General features: G+C 38.7%; 1 pseudogene; it reads left to right on the top strand.

The window, feature by feature from the left end:
- The first annotated feature begins 3511 nt into the window (after window positions 1-3511).
- LOC119189948 overlaps window positions 3512-16132 on the top strand; it is a 14290-nt pseudogene continuing 1669 nt past the window's right edge.

Genomic DNA, 16132 nt, shown 5'->3' on the forward strand with positions numbered 1-16132 from the left:
ATAAACCTTTTGTTAAATTACTCACATACATTTGCAAAAGAACTTAGACTGCAAACTTTTCTGTGATTGTGTTGTTACATATATAGTATATAAAACTTTTTTGGCTTGTTGGACATTTAATTTCAATAACTGTGTCACCCTTTAAAATACCATCTGGCGATGCAGCTACCATTGGGAATTTTTGGCTAATAATAAAACCACATTCTGCAATCTTGTCATATTTTTTTCCAACTCCTTTCTTACTACTTCTTCCAATGATTTTCCTCTTTTCATGGTTGGAGTATCTGGTACTTTAGCTCCCATTATTAAGGCAACCAAGGATCCAACAGTTATTTTGCATCGTGAAACATCAAATGCTTTTGATGCTTTTATTCCTGAAAAGAAAATTCATTTTTTAAATGTTAAACTAGTGACTGCCTGGTGGCCACATATACATTTATATCCCCACTAGGATGCCCTGTAGAATGGGTGCCCAACACATATGAATGTGAACACAAACATCAAAGACTAGTAAAGCTACAAGACTAATTTACATTTTGAGATTGCATCTCACATGGAAACATATAATTCCAATATATATTAATCTAAGACAGCATTTTCCAACCTTTCTTAGCTGTGGACCACTAAATGAGCAAAGATGATCACCACAGACCTCCTTAAATCACAATAAAATGCTTCTCTTAAGCACAACCTGAAACTTCATATAGCTTTAACATTGAAATCAGCCGACTCTAGATATGTCCACAGACCCCAAGTTGGGAATTTTGCTCTAGAACATTGATTTTAAATATCTTATTAGTTCAATACTTACAGTATCAAATCACATTTAAAAAGGCAACATCACATTTAAAATGCAATCAAATACCTATAAATAAATAATACCTTAACTCATGCCATGCTTGAATTTCGTGTTGTGCTCGAGTCAGACTTTCCACAAAATTTATATTTTCTTGTGTAAAAACACCATTAATTTTGGCTAAAAACGTTTCACAGTCACTTCCTTTCTTATGCTTGATGCTCTAATAATGCATCGAGAACTGAAGAATGTCGGGCACTTTGTAATCAGCTTGATGTTTTAGGATTTGAGTTAGCATATGAATTAGCATCATCACCATACAACTGTCTTGATGATCTGTAAAAATAGAAATAAAGCATCACAGATAGCCACAATACGAGAAACTTTTCGTTGAAAAGATTTTACACAAATAACAGGTACCTAACCAGAGTAAGATTCTTATAAGTTATGATTTTATTGGTAACGTAATAAATGTATTATTTGTATTTATAGTCTACAAAGTAAACATGTACCTATCATATGCATGACACAAAGGTTATTTTATAGCAAAACAAAATAAGGCTAAGTACATAAATCAAACTGTAATCTATTGTGAATTGAACAAAATATCAGAAAAGGATAGTTTTGTACTTACAATGAAGTTTTCACGTTCCTCAATTCTGCAGAACAAAAGTCCGAGTTTGAGGCAAAGAAATTTGCGATCATAAAAGACACAATTTTTGGCAAATTTGCACTGTCCGCTTGAATAAAACCAATTTCCATGTTTGTTTTTCGGTGAAGTGCACTTTGGACACGAAATAATCAAATAAATATTAATGAAACCTGCGAAACGCGCCAAAATCTTTTCGGAATTACAAGACCAATAGACAAGACATTACATATAATACATCGTGACGTCACGTTCTCTAGTCTTGCTCGCTTGAGACGTTTCTTGTAAATGATGCACAGATTCAAAAACTCTTATTTTTATTTAGGAAAATAAAATATTAAATAATTTTTATTTGTAATTTAAGTCAAATATTCTTAATTAACACCTTAAATTATATAATGTTCAATACCAAATTTATTTATTTCTTTACTATGTCAAATACCCAATTGTTGCGATATCCGACTTGGCCCCAATGAATATTGATACAACTTCACCAGAGAAGTTGGTATGCTGTTTCACCAGATTACGAAGACACCTGAGTGTGAAGCCACGTTATGGTGTTGGAGGACTTTTTAAATACACTCATATTTGATATGGTGTTAAAATATGATGTTTTTTAGTATGTTAATCACTTCAAGTTCACTGGAAATAGTGAAATGAATTTAAAAATTTTATCAGCTATAGAATATTATATATACCGTCAGTAAAATAGGGCCCTAATTTTGATTCAATATTTATCGATAATTGAACCCTGATACGAAGTGTCAATAGCTCCTTTAATGGTAAGTAAAAAATACAATTAAAAAAAATAAACGTCGGGTAGATAAACTCTTTTTTTAAGTCAATTAAAAATCGGAAATATAAGTCGATTGATGATCACTAGAATTACACTAATCGGTGTCATTATTATCGACAGGCCCTGTGACTATTCACAAACAAACACTACAACGAGTTTTTCATTATCTACCCATCCCTAATCGTGTATACGAAATATATTCCACCAGCGAAACTACGTAAACAAAACAACGGTCCTAAACTAGTATGTGTTGATGTTAATTGGTATGCAAACATCGTCAAACATCGGCGCTGTTTTTCGTAATATTACTCGGCACAGATACATATTGCACGTTTGATAAACAGTAACGTGCGAATTTCCAAATATTATACAACTTATATATTACGTTATATCGTGGAATGCATCGCATAAATAATCGCGTCTAGAAAACGAAACACACGTAACACTTATATTTTATTCGAATAAAATGTTATATAAATTAATGTTTGAAAGTCTGATGTTTCGCTAATAAAACTGCGCAGTAAATACTTGTGTTTTTAAACATTAAATTATTGACATCCATCAACTTTTTTTGTCCTATATTGATGTCATTTTTGGGGCAACGGTCAGGTCCTTAAACAGTATGTATAGACTGTTGCCTCATAAGTGATGTGATACTGATGCCAAGCTTATCTCCGTCCTATGATGTGATAGAAGAACCTATCATGTAGTGCATGAGAAATTCACGTTTATCGAATCTAAAAGTACGTAGTTAATTTTGATAAATGTTATTATTCTGTAAATGATTTCTTTCATGAAAAGTTTTAAGAAAATATTTGTACGCTAAAAACGGCAGAATACTATGAGCTAATTAATAACATGTAACAACTTTTCACAATATTCAACAAATAAATGCATTATTATTATTATTATAATTGTCTCATCCTAGCAATAAAACTCGAACCTCAGGTATTTTATCCAAAATCCACAGCCACATAACCAGATTAAATAGTTTGTAGAATAACTTATTAATTCAGTAAAACCGATAGAAATCTGATATTAGTATTTACGTTAGAGAATTTATGAAATCTTATATCGTCGCTTGATGCAAATTGAGGCAATCATATCTAAGCGACAATCAGTAAATTTTGAGTAGAACGATTTAAGTTTTTGATCTAAATAAGAAAATTCAATATGATCAATCATTTTACTTTGTAATAATTGATGTTAAAATTGTCTCAGCACTACAAAATCTAGATCAAACGACGCAGAAAATCTGACGTTTCCAAATATGTGTATAGTAGGTAATTAGTTTTAGGTATATTTTGGCTTATATATAATTACCTTTCAAACGTCGATATGTATTTATAGTTTTTTTATGTGTTAATTTGGAACTTACATTACACAAAGAATCTTTCAAGCTATCCCTCATAACTATTCAGAAAATTCCCTTCCAAAGATTCTACAAATCGCTATACAAATACAATTCTAATTCCTTGCAGCGAATCCAATTCTCGAAGCGTTCGGTAACGCGAAAACGACTCGTAACAACAACAGCTCCCGTTTCGGCAAGTTCATGGAGGTGCACTTCAACAACAAATACCAGGTGGTAGGAGGCCACATCTCCCACTACCTCCTCGAGAAGTCCAGGATATGCACCCAGAGTGCTGAGGAGAGGAACTACCATGTGTTCTACTTGCTGTGCGCTGGAGCGCCGGCTGAGTTGAGGAATGAGTTGGAGATCACCAACCCCGGCGATTATACCGTGAGTTTATTTATAAAAACATTAAGTTATTGCAGATTACCGACATATTGGTTATCAATTTTGGAGTCATGCTTATTTAAAATAAAATATTGTTTTTGTATATTTGTTCATGTATTTATCTAGCTTAGCAAAGCAAATTTTATTAGTCACTGACTCAAAAATTGGTAACCAATACATAGGTAATGTTAAATTAAACATCTTGTACAAAACTTTTAGTAATCAATTAACTTTCAAGATATAAGTACTTATGTGTGTTTATTACAGTATCTGCAAAATGGCTGCACACAGTATTTCACTACTCCAGAGTCGGAGAAGAGAATAAGTGCTGACCGTAAGAGCAAGCAGCAGCAAGCCAAGGGAGGGTTGAGAGACCCCATGCTCGACGATGTAGAGGACTTCCAGAGATTACATCAGGTATTTAACAGCATTATAAGGGTTGCGAAAAAAAACATGATTATGTTTGAAGTATGTGATATTGACAGCAGTGAGTTTGTACCGTGGGGTCTATTTACTCCAAACACTACTCTTTTTTTAAATTTGTTTTTGGCTTGTATAGATTAGATTCACGATAGTAGCCGATAGATGTTGTTAATGTATGATGATATTGTGCGCAGGCGCTGTCCCGTGTGGGACTGTCGGAGGCGGAGAAGCGCGCGGTGTACAGCGTGGTGGGCGCCGTGCTGCACCTCGGCAACGTGCGGTTCGAGGAGGAGGCGGGCGCGCGCGGCGGCTGTCGCGTGTCCGAGGGCTCCGAGCGCGCGGGCGCCGCGCGCCTGCTCGGCGTCGCGCCCGCCGACCTGCGCGCCGCGCTCGTCGCGCGCCTCATGCAGAGCGCGCGCGCGGCGCCAAGGGCACCGCCATCATGTACGTACCGACCACTATACACAACGTGCGGGCGAGGAGGAGGCGGGCGCGCGCGGCGCTGTCGCGTGTCCGAGGGCTCGAGCGCGCGCTGGGCGCCGCCGCGCCTGCTCGGCGTCGCGCCTGCCGACCTGCGCGCCGCTCGTCGCGCGCCTCATGCAGAAGCGCGCGCGCCGGCGCCAAGGGCACCGCCATCATGTACGTACCGACCACTATACACAACGTGCGGGCGAGGAGGAGGCGGGCGCGCGCGGCGGCTGTCGCGTGTCCGAGGGCTCCGAGCGCGCGCTGGGCCGCCGCGCGCCTGCTCGGCGTCGCGCCCGCCGACCTGCGCGTTGCGCTCGTCGCGCGCCTCATGCGAAGCGCGCGCGCCGGCGCCAAGGGCACCGCCATCATGTACGTACCGACCACTATACACAACGTGCGGGCGAGGAGGAGGCGGGCGCGCGCGGCGGCTGTCGCGTGTCCGAGGGCTCCGAGCGCGCGCTGGCCGCCGCGCCTGCTCGGCGTCGCGCCCGCCGACCTGCGCGCCGCGCTCGTCGCGCGCCTCATGCAGCGCGCGCCGGCGCCAAGGGCACCGCCATCATGTACGTACCGACCACTATACACAACGTGCGGGCGAGGAGGAGGCGGGCGCGCGCGGCGGCTGTCGCGTGTCCGAGGGCTCCGAGCGCGCGCTGGCGCGCCGCGCCCTGCTCGGCGTCGCGCCCGCCGACCTGCGCGCCGCGCTCGTCGCGCGCCTGCAGAGCGCGCGCGCCGGCGCCAAGGGCACCGCCATCATGTACGTACCGACCACTATACACAACGTGCGGGTCGAGGAGGAGATATACAAGCACACTACGATGGATAATGTCGGAGAAATTGCTTTGGACTATTCTCCGTACCCTGTGACACTCCGCAATGTCCCCAAGACCCTCGCTCTAAACTAGATGGAGCGCGTCTTCGTGGATGAAATGACCTATACCGTCCACTACCGAACTAATCACAACTGTGCTCATGACTAGTGCCTCTATACACTTTGTTATTGCGCTGAAGTTACAACTCCTGTATGTACTACCAGTGGTGAGTAAAGACAAATCAGGTAAGACAAATTTCATAGACGTAAACTTAGGTTAAGTTGTACTTGAAATAACACTACCATAAAAGGAATCCAACTTCTAGAGAACTTATTTTTATAAATCCAGCAGAAATTAAATACACATTTCTTTTAAATAAATACATAAAATCATCTAAAAATACCTTATCAACATATTAACAAATGTCTTGTAGCGCTAAAAAAACGTCAACTATACCAAGATATGTATAGCCGAACTGCCGGTAAGATGTACGTGTTGTGGCAGGGTGCCGCTGAAGACGTACGAGGCGGCGAACGCGCGCGACGCGCTCGCCAAGGCGGTGTACAGCCGGCTCTTCGACTACATCGTGCACCGCATCAATGTCAGCATACCCTTCCAGGCCTCCGCCTACTACATCGGCGTGCTCGACATCGCTGGATTTGGTGAGGATTTTTTTATTTGACAGAAAAAAAGGTTGACTGTTGGAATGGTTATTAGTAGTAAAGATGCATTTTTTTTGTTTATCGATTTTAATATTTCTTTTCCTTTTTTTTAACACACTATCTTAATTGTCAACACCCTGTATATATATAATAATTATCTTTTCAATTTCGTAAGCAATAGCTTCGATAACCATTATTTCAAATTGGATCAATAGAAACACATATATGTTTTCATGTATTCTTGAAGGTAAAAGTAAGAACACCACAAGTCCTATTATTTTGCAGAATACTTCCAAATGAACAGCTTTGAGCAGTTCTGCATCAACTACTGTAACGAGAACTGCAGCAGTTCTTCAACGAGAGGATATTGAAGAACGAACAGGAGCTGTACAAGAGAGAGGGTCTTAATGTGCCTGAGATCAGATTTGTGGATAATCAAGATTGTATCGGTAAGTTAGACGGGTTTAATTTTAAGGTATTTTAATATGTCTTTAATATTAAGTATTGGCACAAATACCATATTTAAAGATAAACAAAGAGTGCATTATTATTAATATTATAAAAGGGAAAGTTTGCGAGTTTGTTTGTATGTATCTTAAATTTAGTCTTTGGAACTACTGAACCGATTTTGAAAATTCTGTCACTGAAGGAAGTACATTACCCCTGAGTGCTATTTGCTCCTTTTTGTCCTGGAAAAAATTAAAGCGGGTCTTCCAGGAAAAACTTTGTCACGTGAGCGGAGCCACGGGCAATAGTATTTATATAACAAAAGGGAATATAGTAATCAAATAAAACTTTATATTTACAGATTTAATCGAGAGCAAAACCACGGCATATTCCACTTATTAGACGAGGAGTCGAAACTTCCCAAGCCTGAGTTTGGACACTTCACACATTCGGTTCACAAGCAGCTGGGTACCAATAACAACAGGTATAGTCCACAACTTTTTTTAATGACTACTAGTCCATCCTGTGACCATGACGGCTGCAAAGCTTTCGAAGCGTCGGGAGAAATATCATTTTTTAAAAACTACAATAAAATCCGAAAATTCATTTAATTTCCATAACGAATACCAGTTCAAAATCTATTCGTCCACCGAGCTAAGATACATAATATTTTGACAACCAAGCATTTCAACATACAATGCCGTATAGCTACAGTTACCGCCATCTAGTGAGCTTTATAGTACATCGCTCTTAACGCTCAGGGGCATTGGCTCTACATAAAGTCTTGACTCTTCCTATAAGTCATAATTTTATTTTATTTTATTGGGGTGGCTCACAGCTATTAATAACCGACAAATAGAGGTCGAAATGTACACAATAGATAAGCCATATACGAGCCACCGCAGATATTTTCTTGTGATTAAAAATATCGTAATATTATTGAATAAATATGAATATACGTAAGATGAAAAATGAGGTGGGTGGCACTAGTTACGCCTCTGTCTACCCATGAGGGACAAAAGGCCTATCTCTGTGTGTATATGAGCCAGAAACCAACCAATTGATAATAAACGCTTCTGTTACATTTAAATATCACCACTAAGAACATTGAATGTGAAATCTCTGGCATTAAACTACGTTTGTCGTTACTTAAGTCACATAAAATAAATGGTTCGGTAGAAATGTATGAAGCATACGTGTACAGGATCCAAGTGCCGCGCTCGTCCCGTCTGAAGGCGCACCGCACGCTGCGCGACGATGAGGGCTTCTTGCTCAGACACTTCGCCGGCGCTGTCTGTTACAACACTGTACGTACACTTCAATTTATCCATATAAAACTTTAATATGGTTTTATTAAAGTATTATTTTTTCAAAATACCCTGAAAAAGTTTAACCGAAAGAAAATTAACTGCAACTACAATGACAAACACTGCCAATAAAAAATGCTATCAACCCAACAATGTGTAGATTAACTATTATAACACCCTGTAGAATTCGTATTCGTTACTCCATACTCTGTAATAAAACGGTGTGTACATTATTTTTCCACTTTATCAATAACGCACAAATCATATCTGCACGGAATTTTTAATCACCTTTTTGGAACACCCTGTACATTTTTTATCCTTCTTTAACTTCAATTTATACGGTATATAATTTTCGTCTTAATCAGTTACAAATTGTCACCCCTGCAGGTGATTTAAATTTTATAAAACCTTTTTGTAACACCCTGTAGATTGTTTAATTCTTTAAATTTGTCCACAGAATCAATTCATAGAGAAGAATAATGACGCCCTCCACGCGTCGCTCGAGTTCCTAGTCCAAGAGTCTGAGAGTGCGTTAGTCCAGGAGTTGTTCCGAGCTTCCGATAATAACAACGCTAAGGGCAAGCTTAACTTCATATCCGTCGGCGCCAGAGTTCCGAACACAGTTGACGCAGTTAATGGATAAGCTGAAGGAGAATGTTAGTATGGACGTCCTGGTTTTGCTTTATAGCTAAAGTTGACAAAGTAAGCTAACCTATAGTAACTGACAGCTGCCTCTTTGGCAAGCCAACAGTCCTTATAAAATTGGGTATAGATTCATTGTAAAAATATTTTAAACCACCAATACACTCATTAAGTTCATGAAATGTTGGGTATAGAGTCATTGTAAAAATATTTTTAACAACCAATACACTCATCAAGTTCATGAATTACAATAGTGAAGCTGTTATTTTTTGTAAGTAATTAATAATTATACTGTAGCCAATTCTCTTAACGTCCAGGGTACTAACTTCGTACGCTGCATCAAGCCAAACTCAGTGATGACGGGGCGCGCAGTAGAGGGCGGGTTAGTGCTGGCACAGTTACAGTGCAGTGGTACCGCAGCCGTCCTAGCTCTGATGGAGCGCGGGTTCCCATCCCGCACGCCGTGCCGGGAACCTGCACCGCATGTACCTTCCGTACCTGCCGCAGAAACTGCATCATCTGCCGCCTAAAGTGTTCTGCGAGGTAACGTTCAATCTGTTTTAAAATCTGAGATTTTTTTATAAGCAGTAGATTTTATGGTCTATATGTATTTTTTTATATCAGTCTATAAGATTCTAAAGACACAATATACAAAAGAAACAACCTCTAAAGTATATCGAGTATAACACTGTAATCATGCATTATATAAAAAAAAAAGAAAGTAAACTCAGTATCTCTAACAATGTTCTTTCTTTCAGGCAATGATCCACAGTTTGGGTTTATCCGATAAAGACTACAAGTTTGGTGTGACGCGTGTGTTTTCCGCCCGGGAAAGTATTCCGAATTCGATACCATGATGAAATCTGACCCGGAGAACTTAAAATCCATAGTGGGATCAGTTCTGTCTTGGCTCGTCAAATCTAGATGGAGAAAGAGTATTTTCGCTGTGCTGTCCATTATTAAACGTGAGTAATATGTGAATTATTTTCACTATTAATAGAAGAAAAGTTACAAAAATGTTACTATGTATGGGTCCTTTTAAATTTGAGGAATAATAAAAAAAAAAAATCATGTTATATGGGGCCTGGTAGTATTTTTCTTTGTTTTTTTTATTTAAGTCTATTGAACTGGCTTAGTTTAATTTGTAAGATAGTATATGAATATGTGTATAGTATTTTTCATATTAATTTGTACCACTGAAAATATTTTTTGACAGTAATAAAACATAAACCCGTCTATAAATACCTACGTTCAATATGCAATATGTTGCAGTGAAGAACAAGATAGCGTACCGGCGCGAGTGCCTGATCCTGATCCAGCGCGTGGTGCGCGGGCACGTGGCGCGCGCGCGGCACCGGCCGCGGCTGGCGGCGCTGGCGCGCGCGCGCCGCCTGCTCGCCTCGCTCGACCACATGCAGCGCGCCACCGCGCAGCTCGGGCCCGCCGCGCCCGCCGCGCTGCAGCGCATACAGGCTCTGCGCGCCGCCGTCGACGACGCCTGCAACACCATCAAGGTTACAACACCCTGTACTACAAATACCGGTTATACGTAGATTAATCATGAACACCCCTAAATTAATTCATAAAAATATATGTCCATAATTCGCGTAGTAGAAACTTTTGTTACCTGTCTTTTATCTAACCATAAGAAAGTTTTTTTTTTTTAATACAGAAAAATGAGAAGATGAGTCGCAGTGAGCTAGACCAACAGTACGAAAAATTAAACAAAGACGTCGAGGCACAAATGGCATCTCTGCAGAAGGCTATGATTGATCAGAAAAACAGGTAAAACGCAAACTATTCTCCAAATTTCCGAGCATGTCATGCAAAACCAATATATCCGGCTAGAAGGACCAAAAAAATTGTCGAGTTTACATTATATCATTATTCTCTAATATCAAATGGCATCAGATAAAAAAAATTGACGCAATTGAACAAATTACATAAAAATATAATTACACTACTTGCGCGTATTACATTCACCATTATTTTTTATGCTGATTCAATACTTTTTCTCCGTTCCCTACAGAGAGGAACAAGAAAGGTTGCGTAAACTCGAAGCGGAGATGCGCGCGGCAGAGGAAGCCAAACGGAAGGAACTCGAGAGAATCAGACAAGAGGAAGAACATCGCAGGCTGTAAGTGTTAAATGGCTTCCAAAAATGGCTAATCGTTAATATGGCCATACAAAGAAATATGTCAAAGAATCCAAATGCTCAGGAAAAACTGACAATTGATTGATATGAATGTTTACATGATTTTACAAAACATGGTACAAATTTTAAACCACTTACAAAGAAGGGTGATTTGTAGCTTGCTGGTAATAGTAAAAAAAATATTAAAAATATTTTTATTCTTGTGACAATCAGTAACTTCATTATTTTTTAATATCAGTAAAGCGGAAATGGAAGCAAGACGCAAAGCCGAAGAGGCCGAGAGGCTCAGGCAAGAGGAACAGGACCGCATCGCAGCTGTGAAGCTGCAGCAGCAAATGGAAGAGGCCGTCAAAGCAGACCAGGAAAATCGGGAGAGGTAATCCTTGCCTTTTTTTTAGAAGTAAAAAATTATGAATTATATTTTTTTGGTTATCTTTTTTATCGATAAATAATGCATTTAGTTAAAGCTTTTAATGCTTAAGTTCTATGCAATGTAGTTATTCACACACAGTATGATTTGGTTCTACACGGTCGATATACTTCCATCACGCGATATCGGGTGATTTAGTCCTTAATAAGAAGGGTGACAGTTTTTTAGCCCGCAGATACAAATGGAAAATCTACTATTTGTCATACATTACTGATCCCCACACGATACCGCGTGATATTTTCACTCGATAAATATCACTTCTACATTTTATTTATTCCATCTCAACAAGATCATATTGCCTTTAGAATTATTTTATTTATTATGAGTACATACTTTTGTTAGAAATTTTGCACCATTTTATATTGAATTATTTTTCAATACATTAAATAGGCTAGAACAAGAACGAAGGGATCATGAGATGGCTGTGAGATTGGCAAAGGAAACCAACGGACACGTCGAAGGATCCCCACCGCAATTACGCAGGTATGTACCAAGTAATGAAAATAAAATAATAATCATTTTTAAGATATTATATAAAATTATCGTTAATATTAAGTCGGTCAACTAGTCTCTCGACTGGTTGACACTCATAGAATAAGATAGTCCGGTCAAATAAGACTAAAAAATAAGAGTGTTGTTACAAAAATTCCCATACAGCTGAAAATAGGTAAAATCGTTTAAAACATAATTAAAAATAAATTTTCAATACTTCCCAAGTGGAAAAAAAATCAAGGTTAAAGTTTTGAAATTTAAATTTTATATATGTTTTGAAGAAATTTACCCATTTTCAGACGGATGGGAATTATTGTAACTTAGAATGTCTAAATTGACCGGATTAAGACGCAATTCGGATGACACGCGTTCAACGTGTTTTCACAATCAGCACTATATCATTTATTTTTTATGTACACGTAATATGCCGACACACATTTATAAAACATGAGCAATTCCGCGCGTAGCTCATGTTGAAAGTACACCATCTGAACGCGGTCATCGATGTTCACAAACAATACTATGAAGACACAGTGCGTCCGGACTTATGTTTGGCTTTGTTCAGCTTTGTCTATCTGAGAGGCGACTTAGGCAAAGTTGTATTTCAATATTAGCAATGCCAGCTCCCCTTAGGCGCAATCATACTGCAGGAATGAGAAACAGACTGCTTATAGCATTGAGCTGTGTTTAGCGAAGTATTGTTTGTGAATACGGACCTTAATGACTTTTATGACTACACTTCTGCTGCAGAGCGCATACTCGACACGGCTCAAGTACAGTCTGCCGCAAATTATCTGAACAAATTCAAAATTTCAAATCATCTTTAAACTCTTCTCAAAATCTTCTGTCAAATGTTTGGTTTTTTTTTTTGTTTAAATAATATGTTTATGCTTATTGAAGTTTTCAATTTGTTCAGCTGCTTTTGTGGCTGACTGTACATAATATAAATGATTATATATCAAATAAAAAATGGGTCCCGAAATAGGTATTATACCGTGCTTACTTGTTAAAATAGACGTAAAATACTATTACGGGTCTATTATTTATTTGTACGAATTATATAGAATTTTAAAAGAATATAACAGTATGATAGAAAGGTGTGTTATGAATTTTATAAAAAAGTGTTTTTTTTATACAATATTAATTATGACAGTACAGTGTAAGTAATATAATGATATGTTGGCGCAGTTTCTCAACAATGGAGTCAGTGAATGGCGAGAATAAATTGAACAGGTACTCAGTGTGATACGACTAATGTCCTGCACGTTAACACGGCCCTTGCGTAGGCGTAATTCGAAAAAACTCACTATACTCTATGGAATTTTAATCGATTAAAATGACACATATAAATTTAATCGATATCATAAAGTCTATGCAGACAACATTTATACAGCTTTAATTTATTTAAAACTCTGAACCAACGAGACAATGTATAGTAAAATTTTAATAAAACATTTTATTATGCGATAGTAATTATTTGTCATTTGAGTTTGACAATGTGTCATTCTTAATCAAGTAAATTTTATAGGGTATAGTTGTCTTATGTTACGCTAATGTCGCTTTAGACGCTCCAAACGTCTGTAGATCAGTAGTACCTCACTAACTGTGCTAACATCTCTCTTTCAAGGCTTCTGTTACTTCTGCATGAATTTTATGTAAACAATGACGTCACAATATATTCGATTTCTTAAATTAATCGATAGAATTCGAAATATGTGTACATGTGGCTTATTATTGTTATACTTGACAGTTGATATATTTAAGTGAAAACCTTATTTCAATTTACTTTAGGGTTCATAATATTTCGACAAGATTATAAAAAATGGAATCGTATCGTTGCGATGTCACTGTCTATTAGCGGTTTTATGGTTTCAACTAATGCACATTGAAATAAAACTATATTTTGGATTTTATCGCGCTTTTTATATTATAATTGTCTTCCGACGTTTCAAAGACTACCTAAATAGTCACGGGGGGACTGGGCGTCCCCCCCCAAGCCGTAAGTACTCTGAGTAGCGTGGTTTTATTTCAATGTTTAATATTCGCGTAAGCATAAGAAATCATTGCATGTATAACGTTTATATTTAATACGTTGTAGTGACTAGGAATAGCGCTTTCGTACTAAACGCAATTTTATTAATATCGTAATTTCGCGTCTCAGTTGTCTGTAGTTTATTAGATATAATATGCACTAATTGCGATTTTTGCTTAGATACAATAGTTTCTCCCTCTTTATTCAAATATGTAGGAAGTGATTTGAATAAATTTATATTGTAGGTACTTCAGCGTCGATTACTTACACGTCCAATGCAGTAATAAATAAGTTCCTTTGACCCTCGTTTCTAAATGCCCAGTGAGTTAGGTATACCTTTTTATATGATGGCTAGCTGGTCAATAGATACTTCATGTTTAATAGATATTGTTTTAGTTCAGTTCTTTAAGCATAAGTGAATTATTATTGCTTGTGTAGATATAAAATATAGATTTTGCTCGTGTCTTTGATCGCAGTCTTTACCCAGAATATAAAAAATAAAATATTGCCTATAGTACAATAGCTTTCTATAAGTGAATAAAATTCTGTATCAGCTATAAATTAACAAAAAACGTTAACATTAGTGTAGAGCTCTCAACTAACTTACCCGGTCTGGTCTCCAATTATACTAACCCTCAAATACGAGGAAATAGCGGTGTACAATAAAGGTGTGGTGCACCAGGTCGGAGCGCGTGAGGATGCAGCAAGCGATGCAGGGCAAGCAGAAATACGACTTGTCCAAGTGGAAGTACTCCGAGCTGCGGGACACCATCAACACGTCGTGTGACATCGAACTGTTGGAGGTGAGATGTGTTTGGAATTATCATCTTTGACAGATTTTATAGTCGTAAAACAGGGCGATGTTCAATATTGATACCTTTATAAACCATACATTTAGTCTTTGTCCACATTACATTAATTTGAGCCTGACTGTACCAGAAATTATACACACATTAATTCGTTTATGACTTCATATTAAGAAAGTTTATTGAAAGAGGGCTTTACTTATGCCAACGGATTAGATTATTCCAGGCTTAGATACTAATGTAAAGTATTTAGTTTAGTTTTTTTTTACTATTAGTAGTCGATTAAAGTAATTATTTTTGTACATGTATTTTATACCCCCTTAATTACCACTGTATATTTTATTGAACATCACAAAAAGCACTTCATTTAATTTATTTTATACCAACGTTTCTTTGTAGGCTTGCCGTCATGAGTTCCACCGTCGACTGAAGGTGTACCACGCGTGGAAGGCAAAGAACGCGCGCAAGACCACCATGGCGGACCAGGAGAGGGCGCCACAGTCTATAATGGATGCTGGTTAGCGATAATTTATTTTGGGTTGTACTTGATAATGTCCATGTGTTTTCGAAATTATTGAATTTTATATTGTTTAATATTTATTAGACTTTCAGAAACAATAGATTAGTGAAAAATGTTTCCATATTTTTTTCTTAATCATCGAATCAATGAACTGATGTTATGTTATAACGGGTATGAAAATCAGTATTGAATATGGAATTTGATAGTGTATAGTATACTGCGATGGTAGTGTGTATGTGCGTTGTGTGGCAGCGCGTGCGCCGCGCGCGGTGGGGCGCGGCTCGGTGCTGGGCGCGCGCCACCGGTACTTCCGCATCCCCTTCGTGCGCGCCGGCGCGCCCGGCGACGCGCCCGACCGCCGCGGCTGGTGGTACGCGCACTTCGACGGGCAGTACGTCGCGCGGCAGATGGAGCTGCACCCCGACAAGACGCCCGTGCTGCTGCAGGCCGGTACGGGACAATGCTTTATGCTCACTTATTAACCAAAATTACAATTACAAATAGCTTTTTTTTAATTCACATATTCTTGTATTCAATATATAAAGTCATTTTTAAGGTACAATGTAGTCTTTACAGTTCCTAAATTTTTTTACGATCTGCTTGTAATTTTTTTGCTAATCATATTAAAGCCACTTGAGAAGTTAATTTAATCAAACAAACAGTACTCAAGTACCGTAAGTATACATTATGATATGCAATGAGCGTGTGTGTTGTGCAGGGGTGGACGACATGCAGATGTGCGAGCTGTCGCTGGAGGAGACGGGGCTGACGCGCAAGCGCGGCGCGGAGATCCTGGAGCACGAGTTCGAGCGCGAGTGGGCGCGACACGCCGGCGCGCCCTACACGCCGCCCGACCTGCGCAAGCGGTCAGTACGCACTACACACTACACACCACGCACAGACATATCAACATCCTCCACTTTAGTCCTTCTCTCTCTCTCTCTCTCTTTCTCGCTC

This window comes from Manduca sexta, chromosome 20 (genome assembly GCF_014839805.1).
Source record: "Manduca sexta isolate Smith_Timp_Sample1 chromosome 20, JHU_Msex_v1.0, whole genome shotgun sequence".
Taxonomy (NCBI): Eukaryota; Metazoa; Arthropoda; class Insecta; order Lepidoptera; family Sphingidae; genus Manduca; species Manduca sexta.